Genomic DNA, 16,825 nt, shown 5'->3' on the forward strand with positions numbered 1-16,825 from the left:
CGCATCCTCGTCCTCTTCATCAACACCGTTCGTTCGGCCGCGCCGCTCGCGTCTGCTCTCCTCCGAGCTGCGCCTTGCTCCAGCCAGAACGCGCTTTCGGTCCTCCATATATCATCTATACAAGCTAGCTAGACGAAATTCATAGAATGGTCAACCCATAGCCATATATTTCCCCGTATAAATACCCAAGCGCATCAGCCAGATGTGTTAAATTGTGATCCAAATTCTAGTACCGCATTGGACTAGACATAGTACATACGGTGTGGGCCTTTTGCGTTGGTACCGACGCGTATGAGTACAACTCGTTTACTTGTCCTACAAGGACTCCTATGTGTTGCCCCTCATATATACTCCATGTAGTCGCACCTCAGACGGCCTGTCGTCTCGTGCTTGTAATACCCCTCCTCATAGTGATTGCACCTTCGTGCGTCCGTGGTTTTCTCCCGCAAGGGTTTCCACGTAAAAATCCATGTCTCTCATGTCTCTTTTATCTCGTTATTATCTAACAAGTGGTATACAGAGCTGAGGTTACAGATACGATATCGACGAGAGTTAGGGTTCGCGTCCTTGTGCGCCGCCCACAAAGTCGCCGAGACCGATAGGACGTTCCGCTGCGCACGGCGCAGAAATCCACCGAAGACTAGCCTCGTGTTCCGGATCGGAGACAAATCTGCGCTGCGCTGCTGTCAAATCGTGAATCACCTCCATGCTCAAGGCTATTTCTGATCCGTGTAGTCATCACTTCGTGACGTGAAGAGATCGAAACCAGATCGTTTTTTCGGTGCGCTGCCGCAAGACGCCAGGTGTGAGCTGCGTTGTTAGTGGAGTACTACATCAACTGTAGTTGTACTACTCCACGTCATCACAAGGGACAACTGAATCTGTACTTCTCGTACTAGTTCAGTTTTTTGTTCTCTGTTCAACAGCTACGTCCACTAGCGGATACTACCAGGTGCTATTATCCTTTTTTTGCCCTACAAATATCAAGAATTTTCTATCGGCTTGTACTATTTTGTGCACAGATTTATTCGACTCATGGCATCCATGAAGTACGATCATCCGCTGCTGGATCGTGACACAAGGTTTACCCTATGGCAAGTCACGATGCGGGCGTTGTTGGCACAGGCCGACTATGATGTAGCACTGGATAGTTTTGGGAAGAACCGAATTGAGGACTGGACTGCTGAGGAGAAAAGAATTGATTGTAAGGCTTTGTCACAAATTCAACTCCATTTGCATAATAATATTTTGCAGGAAGTTTTGTGCGAGAAAACTGCCGCCGCTCTATGGTTAAAGCTGGAAGGGATTTGCATGACTAAAGATCTCACCAGCAAGATGCATCTGAAATAAAAATTATTCCTGCACAGGTTACCCGAGGGAGGTAATGTTTTGAATCATATTTCACAATTTAAAGAGATCATATCTGATCTAGCTGCAATGGAGGTTAAGTATGAAGAGGAAGATACTGCTTTAATGTTACTTTGTTCACTGCCAAGTTCTTATACCAATTTTAGAGACACCATATTATACAGTCGTGATACTCTCACACTTGATGAAGTTTATGAAGCTTTGAACTCTAAGGAGAAGATGAAATTAATGGTGCCTCATGATGGTTCGAGTTCATCCCAAGCCGAGGGATTATCTGTTCGTGGCAGGACAAAGGAGAAGAACTCCAATAATGAAAATAGAGGCAAAAGTAAAAACGGCTACAGGGGCCGGTCGCAATCCAGAGACAAGAAATATTGCAGGTATTGCAAGAGAGACGGGCATGACATCTCAGAGTGTTTCAAGTTGCAGAATAAAGAAAAGAGGAAAGGTATCAAACAAGGTGAAAATTCTGCTAACGTTGCTCGTGATGATAGTTCCGATGATGCTCTTGTCGTTATTGCTGGATGTGCTGAGACCAATGATGAGTGGGTACTTGATACTTATGTGCCTGCATAGAGATTGGTTTAATACTTTTGATTCCACTACTTCTGTTGGTTCCGTTTTGGGTTTTGATAATTCACCATGCAAGATTGAAGGCATAGGTTCTATTCGAATCAAGATGTTTGATGGCATAATCAGAACTTTGACAGATGTTCGGTATATTCCAAAGATGAAGAGAAATCTTATTTCTATGAGTGCCCTTGATGCAAAGGGGTACAAGTATTCAAGTGGAGATAGTGTTTTGAAGGTCACCAAAGGCTCCCTTGTTGTGATGAAAGGTAACTTAAGTTCGACCAATGGTCTTTATTACCTTCGAGGTTCTACAGTTTTAGGTAACGCTACTCTAGTTGTTTCAAAGAATTCTGATTGTGATGCTGCTAACCTTTGGCAGATGCGTCTTGGACATATGAGTGAACTTGGTTTAGCAGAGTTAAATAAGAGAGGTCTTCTTGATGGATATGAACCTGGTAAATTGAAATTTTGCGAGCATTGTATCTTCGGCAAACACAAGAGGGTGAAGTTCAACACTTCGGTTCATACACACTGAAGGTATTCTTGATTATGTTCATTCTGATTTATGGGGACCATCTCGCAGAAAGTCACTAGGTGGTGCTAGTTACATGCTGACTATAATTGATGATTATTCGAGAAAAGTATGGCCTTATTTCTTGAAGCATAAATATAAAGCATTCTCAACTTTTAAGGAGTGGAAGATTATGATTGAGAGACAAACTGAAAAGAAGGTAAAAATACTTCGCACTGATAATGGTATGGAATTCTGTTCTAAGCAATTTAAGAATTATTGCAAGTCTGAAGGCATTGTCAGACATTACACCGTTCCTTATACTCCTCAACAAAACGGTGTTGCTGAGCGCATGAACAGGACCATTATTTCCAGAGCCCGTTGCATGTTGTCCAATGCAGGTTTGCATAGGCGTTTTTGGGCTGAGGCCGCTTCCACTGCTTGCTATCTGATTAATCGTTCACCATCTATTGCTCTTAATAAGAAAACTCCAATTGAGGTATGGTCTGGTTCACCTGCTGATTATTCGCAGTTGGGAGTTTTTGGTTGCACTGCTTATGCTCATGTTGATAATGGAAAGTTGGAGCCTAGGGCTGTTAGGTGCATCTTTCTTGGTTATAAGTCTGGTGTTAAAGGTTTTAAATTGTGCAATCCTGAAACTCAGAAGGTTGTTATTAGCAGAAATGTTATGTTTAATTAATCTGCTATGTTACATGATGTTTCACCTACTAATGTTCCCGTTGAGAGTGAACAGCAGCCTATTGTTCAGGAGCCTACTGTTCAGGTGGAGCATGTTATTGATTCAGGTGATACATCTGGTAATGAAATTGTTGCACATGATGAACCCGTCATTAATGATGATCATGTCACTCCCACTCCAAATCAGCCTATTGTTCCGCCCAGTTGGAATCTCGCACGTGACAGAGTTAGACGGGGGATTAATAAACCTGACAGGTTAATTGAAGAGTGCAATATTGTTTCTTTTGCTTTATCTGTTGCAGAAGAAATTGAAGGTAATGCTGAGCCTTCTTCATATTCCGAGGCTATTATTTCTGGTGATAGTAATAAGTGGATGACTGCTATGCATGATGAGATGGAATCACTTGAAAAGAATGGCACTTGGGATTTAGTAAGATTACCTAGAGAGATGAAACCTATTCGTTGCAAGTGGGTTTTCAAGAGGAAAGAAGGTGTTTCTCCTAATGATGAGACAAGATATAAAGCAAGGTTAGTTGCTAAAGGTTATAGCCAGATTCCAGGTATTGACTATAACGAAGTATTTTCTCCTGTTGTGAAGCATAGCTCTATTCGCACTTTACTTAGTATTGTTGCCATGCATGATCTTGAGCTTGAGCAATTGGATGTTAAAACTGCATTCTTACATGGAGAATTAGAAGAGGATATTTATATGGAACAACCTGAAGGTTTTGTTATTCCTGGAAAAGAAAAACTTGTCTGTAAGTTAAAGAAATCTCTTTATGGATTGAAGCAATCACCGAGACAGTGGTACAAGAGATTTGACACCTTTATGCTCTCTCAAGGTTTCAAAAGGTATAATTATGATAGTTGTGTTTATTTGAAAACTGTCAAAGGTTCAACTATTTATTTGCTCCTTTATGTTGATGATATGCTAATTGCTGCAAAGAGTATGTCAGAGATTAATGAACTAAAGAAGCAATTGAGTAATGAATTTGAGATCAAGGATTTGGGTGCAGCAAAGAAAATACTTGTTATGAAAATATCCAGAGATAGACCATTTGGAAAAGTGTATCTCAGTCAGAAGGGATATATTGATAAAGTTCTTCGCCGTTTTAATATGCATAATGCCAAGCCGGTGAGTACTCCGTTAGCTGCACACTTCAAATTATCATCAGCTTTATGTCCTAAGTCACATGCTGATATTGAGCACATGTCTAGAGTTCCCTATTCGAGTGCAGTTGGTTCACTTATGTATGCCATGGTTTGTTCTCGTCCGAATTTATCATATGCATTAAGTGTTGTCAGTAGATACATGGCTAATCCTGGAAAAGAGCATTGGAGAGCAGTTCAGTGGATTTTCAGATACCTGCATGGTACTTCTAATGTTTATTTACAGTTTGGGAAAACTAGAGATGGACTTGTTGGTTTTGTTGATTCTGATTTTGCTGGTGATTTGGATAAGAGAAGATCACTCACAGGTTATGTTTTCACCATTGGTGGTTGTGCTGTGAGTTGGAGAGCAACTTTGCAGTCTATTGTGGCTTGTTCCACTACTGATGCCGAGTATATGGCTATTTCTGAGGCATGCAAAGAAGCTATCAGGTTTATACATTGAGCTTTGTGGAGATTCATCTTGCCCTACCATATTTTCTGACAATCAAAGTGCCATATATCTTACAAAGAATCCAATGTATCATGAGAGGACAAAGCACATTGATGTCAGATTTCATTATATTCGAGATGTTGTTGCTGAAGGCAATTTGATGGTATGCAAGATAAGTACTCATGATAATCTTGCTGATATGATGACAAAGCCAGTTCCGACCAATAAGTTTGAGCTTTGCTCAGGCTTAGTTGGTATTTCTCACTAGTCCTATGGACTTTGACGCACAAGGTGTTTAAGCTGATTTGGATGGAGTTATTCACTTTCTTCGACTCCTGGAGGGAATTTGGCTCAAAGTGGAGATTGTTAAATTATGATCCAAATTCTAGTACCGTATTGGACTAGACGTAGTACATACGGTGTGTGCCTTTTGCGTTGGTACCGACGCGTACGAGTACAACTCGTTTACTTGTCCTACAAGGACTCTTATGTGTTGCCCCTCATATATACTCCATGTAGTCACACCTCAAACGGCCTGTTGTCTCGCGCTTGCAATATCCCCTCCTCATAGTGATTGCGCCTTCGTGCGCCCGTGGTTTTCTCCCGCAAGGGTTTCCACTAAAAATCCGTGTCTCTCGTGTCTCTTTTATCTCGTTATTATCTAACAAGATGCAGCCTGTACATCGACCATCCACAAATCGGATGTTGGGCATGCACAGCTCGCCTCCGCTCCGCTCCACCGCGTCGCTGCATGTCCGCTCCACCACGGAGTCGCATCGCTGACTGCGCCCGGCCTCGCCCGCTTCCCTCCATGCGCGCCCGTTGCTATGGCTGCTCCTAGCCGTCGCCGCTGCTGCTCACTTCTTCTGCTGCTGACGCCTCTTGCACCACCGCAGTTGTTGCTGCTGCTCTCTACTTGCTGTTGCCTACTTGCTGCTGATTGTTTGCGCCACGGCGACTGCCGTCGCTGCCGCTGCTTGCTACCGATGGTCCTGATGCGTTGCTGCTGCTTGCTGCTCCGCGTGAGCCCTGGGCACTTGCGCGCCCACCCCCGCCGGCTCCCAGACGCCCCCAGCCGCCTCTGCGCTCGCGCTGCTGCAGCCGCTCGCCCGCGCGCCAGCGCCCTCTGCCTGCCTGGCCGCCTCGCGAGTCGGCCGGCTCCGCTCCTTCCTCGGCGTCCACACCTCGCCTGGCCGCCTCCCCCCGGCCTCGGCTTCCACGCGCCGGGTCGCTGCGCCCGGCTCCCGCTCCGCTCCGGGCCGCCTTTGCCAACCCGGTGCCCTGCTCCGAGCGCCTCGCGTTCGCCCACGCGCCAGGGCCGGTTGGCCGCTTCGGTCGGCCTTCGCACCTCCACGGCCAGCTCCGGCCCAGCAGCCGGATCCTCCGCACGCAGCGCCGCCCCCCGCCTGCTCCGCCAAGTACCCCGCTGCACTCGTCGGCCGCCGGGTCCGCGTCCTCCGTCTCGCCAACCCGGCCGCCTGCCGGCTCGCCCGCATCCCGTGCCAGGCCCCCTCCGCGCCAGCTCCCGCCTGCCGGTTCGCTCTCCAGCCGGCTGCCGCCTCGCGCCGTCCGTCTTCGGCGACCCGGCCCATCCGGCGTCCCGCTCCTCCGGCTCCGCTCCTCCCCCGGCTTCGCGCCGACTCCACACGAGCTGGCCCCGCCCCGCCACTCCGGTCGCTCCCTCGTGCTGCGCCTTAAGGTCCGCGCGCGTGCGGCTCCAACCCGGACGACCGGCTCCGCCGCCTGTCGGCTCCGCTGCTCCGCCAGCAACCCGGACGGCCGGCTCCCCCGCACCCCGGCCGGCCGGCTCTCGCGCTGGCTGGCTCGCCCCGCAACCTGGCTTGCCGGCTTCTGCCGCGACCTGGTTGTCGGTTTCCGCTGCGTCCCACTCCTGGCTGCTGCTCATGCAGAGAAGAAAGAAAAGAGATGTGCGAATAAGTAAATTTACCGGAGGCGGGATGTACCGGTGTTGGATCTACCACAGACTACTGCTTTTAGATTTGTGCTGTGCTGGACCCACCCAGAATTAAGTTTCTGTTTCTTCGGTGATACAAAACGTATACGAGATGAATACAAGGATGATGGGCCCAACAATAAATATCTCCCAACCAGCCTCTTCTCTCTCTCGCATTATCTCCAGATTAGATCGTACAACCTCTCTCTCTCCCGAGAGCAACAGGAGCTTGACCGGCCGGCCTCCGTCCAACTCCGGCGACCGTCAACTCCGGCCACCGGATCTGCTTCCCCACCAGCCTCCGCCCAACTCGGGCGACCGTCAACTTCAGCGAGGCAGTTTTGCGGAGAGGTGTGTCTTTCCTGGCCATCGACGGGTCCGATGACGACGACAAGGTAGTGGGTTCACCGGCTGGCGCTGGATCCGGCGTCCACGACGCCGCTTGGCGGCCTCCTCGTCCATCCCGTCCCCGGCGTGACCAGCTCGTGAGCACGGGCACCACGACGGGTCATCGCCAGATCCGGCGACTCCAAGCCTGACCGCCACCGGATTTCGTGAGTCAAGAATCCCATCTATCCTAACCTCTCTCCATATGCACTTCATGATTTCGGATTTAATTAGCATGATTTGAACGTTCTTTGTTTCTTTACCAGATCGTCGGCCTCCCCTGCTACTTCAGTTTCAAATATTTGTTGAACATTCTTTGTTTCTTTACCAGATCGTCGGCCTCCCCTGCTACTTCATTTTCAGATATTTGCAACTTGATTTGAACATTCTTTGTTTGTGACAGAGAGCATGGGGTATAGTTTTTTTAAAGAGACTGAGATCTATGAAATTACTTCTCTGAAAATATGTAATTACTTCCCTGTAATATATTTGAATGTGGTGTTGCAAGTTCTAAAACAAATTTATGTGAAATGATTTCTGGAATATATGTGAATTTATATTTCAATATGGTGAAACTGACAATTTCAGTCTGTGGAAGTGTTATATATTTCTGAAAATGGTTGGAATGATTTTCAGTGAGATAAGAATTGAAATAGTTGTGTGTAGTTGAGCTGTGCAAAAAATGTGTAACTAATATTTCAATGTATTGTTGCAAGTTGTGAAACTAATTTCTTTGAAATATATGAAATTACTTCTCTGAAATACATAAAACTGATGTTTCTCATATTTGTAACTTGTTATTTCAGTGAGAAATTACTTCCCTGAAATATATTTCAATGTGGTGTTGCAAGTTGTGAAACTATTTTTTGTCCAAATATATGAAATTACTTCTCTGAAATATATGAAACTGCTATTTCATATATTTGTAACTTGTTGTTTCGGTGAGAAATGTATTGAAATATATGGAATTACTTTCCTGAAATATATTTCAATGTGGTGTTGCAAGTTGTGAAACTATTTTTTGTCCAAATATATGAAATTACTTCTCTGAAATATATGAAACTGCTATTTCATATATTTGTAACTTGTTGTTTCGGTGAGAAATGTATTGAAATATATGGAATTACTTTCCTGAAATATATTTCAATGTGGTGTTGCAAGTTGTGAAACTAATTTCTGTGAAAATATATGAAATTACCACATTGAAATATATGAAACAGCTATTTGTCATATCTGTAACTTGTTATTTCAGAAAGTGAGAGAGGTTTGTCCTTTGTGAAAAATGTGAAACTGGGATTTCAATGTGTTGTAGCAAGTTGCAAAACTAATTTCTGTGAAAATATATGGAATTAGATCTCTGAAAAATATGAAACAACAATTTCTCTTATCTGTCATTTGTTATTTCAGTGATATATGTATTGAGAAATTACTTCCCTGGAATATATTTCAATGCGGTGTTGCAAGTTGTGAAAATAATTTCTGCCAAAAAAATATGAAATTGCTTCTCTGAAATATATGAAACTGTTATTTCTCTTATCTGGCATTTGTTATTTAAGTGAGATGTGTATTGAGAAATATGAAATTACTTCCCTGAAATATATTTCAATGTGTTGTTACAAGTTGTGAAAGTAATTTCTGTGGAAATATATGAAATTAGATCTCTGAAAAATATGAAACTGCTATTTGTCATATATGTAATTTGTTATTTCAGTCATATATGTATTGAAATGTATGAAATTACTTCCCTGGAAATATATGTAATTACTTTACTGAAATACAGAAATATACATCACTTACATGGCTCAGCTACACATAGATATGTGAAATTTATATTACAATGTTGTGTAACTAGACTAGCCTATGCAAGTGTTATATGCTTCTTAAAAGGATTGCAATATTTTTTGAAAGATTTGAAATGATATTTTAGTTAGGTATGAATTGAAATAGCTATGTGTAGCTAAGTTGCATAGGCTAAAATATGAAATTGACATTTAAAGTGAGAGAGGTTGATCCTTTGAAAATTAAGCTGATATTTTTGTACATGTGTGAACTGTGAAGTGAGACCGGCTTCAGGAGCTAGAATCACGTGGGTAGGCCCAGCTGGTCAAATCACGTGGGTGGGGACCAGCTGGTGGGATACAACGGTTTAAATGAAGTAATGTGTGCAATACAGAGATACATCTTATGACAACTTTTGAGGTGGCAAGATTCCATTGGTCAGAGAAGCTCTGGTAGATCCCGGGAACGGTAAAAAGCGGTTTGCGAAGAGACGTGCCCAAGCCGCCTGAAAAAAGGAAAAGAAAAAAAATGTGATGGCCGTCTTCGGTCGCCTGTGCCACCGCCCGCCACCGCCCGGCCGGCTGCCTGTCCGTTCGACGCCCGACCGGTCGGGTCCGACCGACTGGGCACCCCTCGAGCCACCGGAGGCTCGGAGGCTGCACCTAGTGGGCAGGACCCGCCGGATGCAAGCCGGCAGCCGGCCATCATCATCAACACTTGCCTCGTCTACACGAAAATCAATGTGAGCTTTTCATCCGCATACTTTCACACCACGTGCATACATGGATAACCTCGAGCGACGCTCGGGGACCACCTTCGCCTTTATTACAGTTGCATCATTGTTCGCTCCAGCGCCGACTAGTCTCGGCCCGAAGGCTGGCCGCTTGGCCCGATACACTCGTTCGCGCAGACGGCTTAGTAGCGCATACGGTACCAAAGGTCCACTCTCAGCCACAAACCGCAGCACGGCTGTCCGGCAAGCGAGAGCAAAAGCCGAAGGTCACCCCACGCGAAAAATGTTCGGGAGAAGACGGCTTGGGCATCTCGGCCGTTTCCCTTATGAGCATGTACTCGGTCAAATCCGCTCCTATAGTCCGTGTATTGTACACTCCACTCCGTGGCCACTCTTCGTAATAGCTATAGACCGGCTTCGGACTGTCTAGCTAACAAGAGGCAAAGCCAAAGAGCGGAGGGGACATGAAAAAAACTGAAGGGGGCTCGGACGAAACCGAGTCGGCACCCTCCGCATAAAACTTACAATGCTGAAAGCAAACATTTGATATATCTGCACGGACTAACCTTGTCTTTTGCACGATCATTGCTGAGGGGAACCCCCTCCTCGCCCGGAGACTCAGAGGCTACACGCGGGTTGCGGGGCCAACGCCGGCTACAACCGGCGTTTCCATCGCCGATGTCCACATCATCAACCGCAAGACCCTCCGGCCGACTCTTCGAGTCGCCCGGAGGCTACACCCAGTGGGTTCGCTTGTGCGGCCCCACTCAGCCGGCGGACTCCGCGTCCATGTCCGGCAGGGCCCCGTGCCCTGCAGCCGGCGGACTCCGCGTCCGCGCCCGGCACCCTCCACGTCACTGTCAGCTTCATCATCAACAACAAGACCCTCCGCGCAACTTTGAGGCTCGGAGGCTACACCTAGTGGGTGCGCTTGTGCGCCTCCACTCAGCCGGCGGACTCCGTGTCCGCGCCCGGCACCCTCGACGTCACCGTCTACTTCTTCATCAGCAGCAAGACCCTCCGCCCAACTTTTCCAAGTTGCGCGGAGGCTCGGAGGCTACACCCAGTGGGTGCGATCGCGCGCCCCCACTCAGCCGGCGGACTCCGCGTCCGCGTCCAGCAAGGCCCCGTCGGCGGACTCCGTGTCCGCGCCCGGCGCCCTCGACATCACCGTCGGCTTCGTCATCAACAGGAAGACCTTCCGCCCAACTTTTACAAGTTGCCCGGAGGCTCGGAGGCTACACCCAGTGGGTGCGCTCGCGCGCCCCCACCGGAAGCAATCCGCACCGGTGCAGTCCGCAACCGTCCGTCATCGACATCTACTGCTTTCGTCGACGCCCGCTAAAATCTGCACAACTTTTCCAAGTTGCCCGGAGGCTCGGAGGCTACTGTAAGGGGGATGACACCCGGGTAGGCCCAAGACGGCGAACGACGCTTCAAAAACATCAGGGCCAGCATCGCCCCTCAATCCTGCTCACCCTTGGCCGGGTCGCTCGACCCGGTTAGGCCCCGCGACCCGGCAGGACCAGCAACCCGGCCGGACTCCTCAACTCGGCCCCAACAACCAAGCTCAAGACTTCTCCAGCAAGCCAGCACCGCCCCTGGTGTGCTCTCGAAACCCGGCCAAGGGTCAGCGCCCGTCCCATCCCGGCCGTACGATGGGACGAGTCTCCACCAACTGATGACCGAAGCCACAGTGCCCCGCCCATGCCTTTGGTCAGCTGGACGAGGCAACAGTGCCCCCACCTACCCGATGACCAGGGCTTGCGTGGCAACAGTGCACCAGACGTCACCCATGACGCCAGCAAGCGGTGACCTGATGGAGCACCACTGTGGATCGACTCGACTCGACCACGCCAAGACGGTCAACAAGACGGCACACAGTACCCCCAGGCGCATGGGGCCCACGCCCGGAGAACTCGGCGAGGCCTGGTACCCGGCAGGTCCCAGCGCCGGGTTCCCTGGACACTGACGACCTGGCCCTACGGCCTTGTAACATTACCATTGTATCCCTGGGGGGTTGACTTATAAAACCCCCCAGGAGCCCTCATGCATACGGGCAGCTCACTCATTCACACAGGCAATGCCACACACACCCAGCAAGCAACACCCAAGGAGAGGGAGGAGCCTAAGCCTTGGCCCGACCCCCTTCTTCCTCCATACAGCTCTAGGAGCAACACTGTACTGTTACGTATAAACCACACTCGGCAGGACTAGGGGTGTTATCTCTCTGGAGAGCCCCGAACCTGGGTATGTCTTGCGTCCCGCGCTCGCTCATGCCGACCTCGCCTCTGGAGCCCACCAGTGTCGTCGAGCCTCCTCCTATCTTTAGCCATCCCTTGGCATCTGTCGCGCGCCCACCACGACAGAACTTGTATCATGCGGCCCATCAGTCTGGCCCATGTTACGTAGCCCGGCCATCCGAGGACCCCCTAATCCAGGACTCCCTCAGTAGCCCCCGAACTTGCCTTCAATGACGATGTAGTATCTGGCTTCATGTCTTCGGCGTTGCAAGGATGGTTCTCCACTATACTTCGGATTGACGACAGTCCGGCTCCACATTAATCATCATATCCCATTAAATTCTTTGCAGCCATCGCCTCGGCTTCCACGTGTCGAACGAATGCGAATAGTCTAGGTATTTTTTCACAAATAACCCCTTGACCATGCAGGGGAGGTGCCTATTTAAAGAGATTAGATCTCAGATGTCGTTCCACACCACGCAGAAATCCTTAGAACTTGCCATAGAAAATCGCCCAAACATGGCCAGCGCTCCTAGCTCTTCCTCACGCGCCCACGGCCCTCGAAAAGGCGACTAGGAAAGCTGCTCGGTATCCCACGCTCATCTGAACAAACTTCAGACACAGGGATACCTCCCTCCTGCGGATCTAGACTCTGTTCGGGCTGGATTAACTCCCCTCAACGGCGAAGCCCTAGCGGAGAATTTCCCCAATCCTTCTAAAGAGGAGCGGGTGTGCTTCGATTCCTTCCTCTTGAGAGGCGTAGGATTTCCTATACACCCTTTCCTCAGAGGCCTCCTGGAGTATTACGGCCTCCAACTGCACAATCTGACGCCATGCTCCATCCTACATATCACGGGCTTTGTTGCTCTTTGCGAGCTGTTTCTGGGTTGTGAGGCTCATTTCGAGCTATGGTGGAAATTTTTTGCCTCGTCCCTCGCTCCCGGAAGGGATCTATATTCGAGGTGGGCGGCGCCGAAGTATGGCGCATAGCCGGGAGAGGATACCTGTTTGGTACTCCGAAGAAGGCATCCGAAGAGTGGCCCTCGGAATGGTTTATATTGAAGACATCGTTCTTTCGGACCCAATCCAGCGGGGTCTTCCCGAATTTTCCAGTGCTCCTTTAAAGAAGCGCACCAGCTGGCGTCCCCGAAGCCTCGAGGAAGAAGACAGTGCGGAGGTTAAGAGGCTAGCAAGCAAGATCAGAGTTCTTGCCAACTCCGGGCTGTCCATAATAGAGGTAATGGCGATTTCCATAACACGGTGTGTCTAGCCGCTCCAATCTAGAGGTCTTCCCATGTGGAATTATAATGGGGAGGACGATGCATCCCGTTGTCTGCGCAAGGGTCCGGACAATTTCGTCACCCTGGCCACCGTCTTAGCTGACCTTTACAAAGGGGAGAAGGAAGACTTCACCCGTTTGAAATGTCGGGAAGGCTTTTCCATGTACAACCCTATCCCCTGGGTGAGTTCCTCTTCGATTATTGGCCTTACTCAACCTCTTTCCTGAGTTATACTAGTGAAATTTAATCCGGCTATTTTGAGTGGAGAAAGGTCGTCGAGGGGATCCACAGCCCCGCTCTGCAGCCAGAGGTCCACATTTGAGACCTGGATCCCGGATAAGAAGAAGAACCATATATATTTATATAACTCAAGAAGTGGTCATTATAGCCGAGTACCCCGGCCTTCTCCCGTCCTCTCATGTCAGTACCCAGGAGATGTCTCATCCAAAAGAGTTTTCCCATTGTGCCTCACCCACCGCACTGTCTCATGCTCCAAAGGGGCGGCGCTCATCACGCTAAGCTGTATCAAAGGCGTCCCTTAAGAAGGCGACGCACGCGCAGGGCGAGTATTTGAAAAGAAAGGCAACCGATGATACTACCGAGCCCCCACCTTCACCAAAGAGGTACAGTTTTTAACATGCACTAGGCTGACAGACCGGATTGTGACATTTCCCGCTGTGCCATATTTTAGGAAGAGCATAGGCCGGACTATATCCGGAGACCTTGCCGGCCATGCATCGACCAATCCGGCCTTGGAATCTGCCACAACGATTGGGGTGGCTACAGGCGCCACGTCGAATTGTCATGTCCAAGAGGATTCGGATAATTTATCCGTCACCAACTCCGAAGAGGAGAGCGTGATGAATCATCGGCGGCGGAAAGAGGCCATGCGCGATCCAAGTTTCACCGAAGAAGCGTTCAACGCCCTCAGCTCTGTGGATGTATATATCCGGGCTGCTCGGGACAGACTTGCCGGAGCCACTCACCAGCTTTGAAAGGATATGCGGGTAAAAACCTTGAGTAGATTCAATAATCATGTGCCAGTAGCCCCCTAAACTTGAAGCAGTTGGCCCAACTGATTTAAGTGTCGTTATATCATCAGGTACTCACGGTGAAAAATAACACGTTGTCCAAGGAGCTTGAAGAATGCCGGGCCAAGCTAACTGTTCCCACCGCCGAACTGGAAAGTTTGAAGACATCGAAGAAGGCACCAGATGGTAAGTACAACAGTATCCGAAAAATACGATTCTACGCCAACAATGATTTTTGAATATACATTCGGTTGTTTACAGCTACAGCATCAACCGATCAGTTGGAGGAGAGGCTAAAGGCTGCTCAGGCGGACAAACAACATGCCGAAGGGCAAAAGGACGCTGGTCAACATGTATTAACACAGACCATCAATGAGAAGAACAAGCTACAGGATGCAAACATCAAGCAAGCCGGAGAGCTAAAGGACGTACGAGCCCAATTGTCGGATGCCTTGAAGGAGAACAAAAAGCTGAAAGGCGGCATATTCAGTATGTCCTTTATCCTAAACTTTCATACGGTCCCCTGATGAAAAAGTTTTACGAGTTTGTTCCTGCAGGTTTATTAACTAGGCGGCCCAAAGGAGAAGTGTCCGGATTTCAAGGCGACTTGCTGCAAGAGCTATCCAAATTGCACGAGCTAATTCGGAAAGCCATGAGGATTATGGCTAAGGCTCTATGGCCATCCGATTCTCCTCCAGAGATTATGGAGGAGCTCGTGGATTTATTCAAGGGAGCTCGACGCCGCTTTGAACTATGGAAGGAGTAATCATGTCGTGAAGGTGCACGAGAAGCCTGGGCCAGGGTAAAAATGCGGTATACTAGTCTTGATCCGAATAATATGGCCCGGGTCAGACCTCGGGGACCAGACGAGCAAGAAATTCCCATTAGCTTGGTGTATGACCAAGTGAAAACAACCGCCATTTTTTCACAACTGTAAACTAGACAACCTTATAGATGGTATAGAGGAAGAGTAGGCGTTTGATTCCATGTAATAATATACTGTATCATCAAACTTATCTCCGGCCGAAATTTTAAAAGTTGTCATGGTAGACCATCTGCTTCACCCTCCAAAACCCAAGGGTTGGAGTGTTTCCGAATACTATACCTATGGTAAACCCCAAGTGTGTTTGGAAACCAGGAAATCCGGTCATAATGCTTGAACAGACAAATTGTGTTCGGGGAGTTATGTTATATTAGTTTTAATGTAAGAAACATCTTCCATGGAGAATAGTTCCGTTAAGGGTTCCTCTCCCTGGGGTAGCATGCGTTGTTTATGCATACTTATGCTGTGATGCCAAAAATCATAGCTGGGTTTATATATTGCAACAAAGGCAGTTCGTCCTTTGTCCGCCGACCAATTATTCTCTTAAGAACGCTAGCTTTCGGCTTCACCCATCTGAGGTACATGTTCGGATGACCCGTGATGCGGAGCATCCTACGATCATCCCCATGGACCTACCATCGCCTCATCAAGAGCCAAGAGGACCTATGACACGAGCATGATCTAGAGCTCTCCAGAACGAGGTGACTTCTTTCCTTAGTGATATCACATATGATCCACTTGAGACATGGCTACTACCTAAGTACGATATGCTATGCATGACTAGGTGTCAAGAGGACCCCTTCGGAGATGTACATGAAGACGGACAAGTCGCCAAGTCCATGGATGAAGAGAACCAACGGGAAGAATTAAAGAACACCTCCCAGGCCCCGGACATCTGGCCAGGACCCCGGACATCCGGCCCCTGGAGCATCATTCTCAGCAGCCTCCCAGCCGCCCAACATCTACAGGCCCCGGACATCCGGCTTCAGCCCATACATCCGGCCCCAGCCTGGAAATCCGGCCAGATGCCTGGACATCCCGCGCCACGCACGAGAGCCTACAGAAGCTGACTCCACCAGCCCGGACATCCGGCCTCCTAGCCCGGACATCCGGCCCTTCGGGAAGGCCCGGACATCCGGCCCGTCGCCCGGACATCCGGCCCCGTCTGTCTACGCACAGTAAAGGGCCAAGGCCCATGTACCCTTTCGCCCCCCTAGACTATATATACTCTCCCATCTCCCTCTTTCCAGGGTTAGCATTGGTTTAGCTCATATGTGAGATAGAGCATTGCTCATCCATACGGATTTGCTCCTTGATAGAGACCGCGGCCCCTCTACGGAGACGATCCACGTTGGATTCAAGACCACCTCTGAAGAAAATATGCCCTAGAGGCAATAATAAAGTTATTATTTATTTCCTTATATCATGATAAATGTTTATTATTCATGCTAGAATTGTATTAACCGGAAACATAATACATGTGTGAATATATAGACAAACAGAGTGTCACTAGTATGCCTCTACTTGACTAGCTTGTTAATCAAAGATGGTTATGTTTCCTAACCATGGACAAAGAGTTGTTATTTGATTAACGGGATCACATCATTAGTTGAATGATCTGATTTACATGACCCATTCCGTTAGCTTAGCACCCGATCGTTTAGTATGTTGCTATTGCTTTCTTCATGACTTATACATGTTCCTATGACTATGAGATTATGCAACTCCCGTTTACCGGAGGAACACTTTGTGTGCTACCAAACGTCACAACGTAACTGGGTGATTATAAAGGTGCTCTACAGGTGTCTCCAAAGGTACTTGTTGGGTTGGCGTATTTCGAG

Source organism: Triticum urartu, chromosome 3A (genome assembly GCF_056163025.1).
Source record: "Triticum urartu cultivar PI428250 chromosome 3A, HENAU_Tu73, whole genome shotgun sequence".
NCBI classification, from domain to species: Eukaryota; Viridiplantae; Streptophyta; class Magnoliopsida; order Poales; family Poaceae; genus Triticum; species Triticum urartu.